This window comes from Watersipora subatra, chromosome 6, assembly GCF_963576615.1.
Source record: "Watersipora subatra chromosome 6, tzWatSuba1.1, whole genome shotgun sequence".
Taxonomy (NCBI): Eukaryota; Metazoa; Bryozoa; class Gymnolaemata; order Cheilostomatida; family Watersiporidae; genus Watersipora; species Watersipora subatra.
Genome location: NC_088713.1, coordinates 7,551,849 through 7,555,111, shown reverse-complemented (window position 1 = coordinate 7,555,111; position 3,263 = coordinate 7,551,849).

Below are 3,263 nucleotides of genomic sequence, written 5' to 3'. Positions count from 1 at the left end.
ACAGTGAAACTCGGCTAACTCGACCTTCACGGGACCGAGAGAAAGTGTTCGAGTTATCAGAGCGTTCAAGTTATGAGAACACTGTCACAAGTGCATGTGTTATTGTATTTATCAGTACATATACAAACTATATATAAATCAAAAGCAATGATTGCTTGTTTCAAGTTAAGGGACCTCTCATGTAATGTTTTAACAATTTTTATCAGAAAGTATAAATATTTTCCTTTTATTACTTGAGATTCGTTTGTTTATTTTAGGTGATGTGACTGCCAGGACGTTTTCAGATTAAAATAGGCAAAACCTGATCACGTTTGAAACTCTTAGAAAAAAGACATATTTTTCTTTTGAGCATTTTAACAGAAACCAGTTTTGCTAATTTTTCTTTAGGTATATCTGAAGGTTACCTCGCTTCTCCTTGCTCACGGAGGGCTATTCCCAAGCGGATGTTTGGTAAAATTTGATTTTTTGAAAACCTTTAAAAAAGTCGTTAACAAAAATATTTTGCTGATAGTGGTAATAATGACGCCTAAGAACTACTAGAAGTTGTTTTTTATCTCTATGGCTTGGAATAAACTGATATTCTAAAGCGATAACAACCGTCTCGGTAGCTGTTGGGCAAAAAAACTGTTTGAGTTAACGAAGTTAAGGTCGAGTTATCTAAAGCAATTTATCTTTGCGTGGGAACGGACCAAACAAATCCGTTCGAGTTAACCATGTGTTCGAACTATCCAAGGGCGAGTTATCCGAGTTTCACTGTATATGGCTTGAAGCAATAAAGTCTCTACAATATGTCTTCATTTTATTGTTTGTTTTATGAACTTATCTAACAGCTCGATTTATATGCAGGAAACGGTCAGACTGTTGGGGCGTCTCCTTGTTATGACTTATTTTACTGGTATCACGCTACCACCACCTCATATTTTATTGTCTGATGTTCTTTTGTCTGTGTTTTAGCTTGCAGCATTATGGAAAGAAGTTGTAGCGTTTGCGGTAGCACAGGAAATGTATCTAAAAATAAATGTAATGCATGTGGTAAGTTTGTCTATTTTTTTTAAACAGTGAGCTCGCTGCCCTTTTAATTCTGCAATATTTATAATAATTTCTTATGATTCACAGGCAAAGCACCCAGTCACATCAAAATAAAAGTAAGCTGTTCTTAAATTTTCCTTTTTGCATTTATTTTTAGTTGTCAAGATAAAGTGCCAGTGTGGGGCCATTAATGCCATCAATGCCACAAAGTGTAGTGCATGTCGTAAGTCTAAAACAATCATCATTTAAAAGCTTCTGTGTTAATAATATTAGTATTGATTGCTTTGCATGGTCTTTTAGCACTGAATTCTTTTCTTGCTTTGCCTAAATCTCACTGTTCTCAATAACAGCTTTAGATCATCAGAACTCCACTCCATGTGGAAATGCGATGTTGGTTTAGCATGCTTTGCAGTGCCAGGTTATCCATCAAAGTCAAAATGTCAAAGTTTTACTCTGTATGCGATAGTTTTATCTGTACCCATTTATTGTTTTCACAGCTATCATCTTCCGTGATTTGAAGGCACAGACAAGGATGTCTACACTTAAGAAAAGGCGGGAGGAGGGCTGGGCTGGGAAGAAGACCACAATATACTATGTGGATGCACTGGAGCGTTCTGTGAGTGTAGTAAAATATATTTTGCTTTACGTCAAGTTATAAGACTGACATGCCAAATTGTGTAAATAGAAAGTTTTAAATACGCTAAGGCTCAATTTTAAGACAACTTACTTTTGTGGCTGCAATTCAGGTTTTGTTTCCATTGAAAATGTCCGAAAATATGCAGATATCAAAGTATAGTTAGATTCAGATACAAACTTGGTTAATGTGAAAAAAATCACTTGTAATATTGGTTTTGAAGACTTGTGATGGCGGTGACTACAACACTTATTGATCGGTCCCCTGAAGCTTAACATGCCAGTATTAGTTGCACAAGCCCAACTGAGTATAGGACAGCTTTCCTTAGTAGATGAAATGAATAAGACAACAACCCGCGCAAAAGAGTTATTTTAGGAATACCTAGCGTCCAAATAACTGAGAAATTAGTGCAAATTCTTCAAGCTCAATAACTCTGAACCAGCTCACGTCTAGTGCAATGGTATATTGTAAGCTAGCAGAAGATTTGCTTTTCATGTTGTTGTTGTAATTCATGGTATGAACGAATGTATCGTACACTCTTATAATATTGTTTATGTTCATTTTTACAGGCTACCCACGGTGCAGGTTTATCTGTTTTATGCCTGGTATTCAAACCTTCAGGCAAAGGTACCTTGTCTACTATTATCGAGAAAGGATGCCATCAGACTGAAATTGTGTAAGTCATCAAAGAAGCATTTAATGATATGACAAGATGTAGTAAGTTCCCTTGGTTTTTTCAATGTACAGCAGAACATAACTTAATTGCCTGTTTTATATTACATCCTAGTCCCCTATCTGATTGTTTTGTTGCAGAAGACTATGTGCAAAGGACCTATGAACCTTATAACCCCACATCTGCTTCCACATCAGCCACTACATCAACTTACACATTTGCTACTTCTACGTCTGCTCCCACATTAGCTTCTACATCTACTCCCACATTAACATCTACATCTGCTCTCACATTAACTTCTACATCTGCTCCCATATTACCTTCTATATCTGCTCCCACATTATCTTCTACCTCTGCTCCCAGATCAGCTACTACTACTACTTCCTCCTCAACCACACCAACACTTACAAAGACTGTAAGTATAGTATTCATAATATTTCGTCCCAAAAGAAACCAAAGTTTTAAATAATGTGAGATCATTAGAGAAACAACGCATATGATTTGCTTCCCATTGTTTGGTCATCTTTCTTCATACAAATTAAGACATACAAGATAGACAAACAGTTCAGAAAAACTAATACAGGCCCAAACAATGAAATGTTCAATATCATTTGTTGTAGAAAAGGTGTGCTGACAAAGCATGGCACACACAGACACACATAGTAAGTAAAGCCATAGCTCATTCCTCACTGTCTAATTTTGTTGAACCTCAGTCAAGCAATTTCATTGCTGATATGTTTGTCTACGCCACGAGATATTTACTTTGCAATTGACCTTCGCTTAAATGTAAAGTACATGTAATTTCTGAATGCCATTGACCTTAGTACTGTTATTTTCCAGAGTAAGCAGAGCGAAAGGCCGAATAAGCAGCGCTCCAGTAAGTAGAAAATGTAAGTTTAATTTTTCATTGTCGTTGTGTTGAATCTC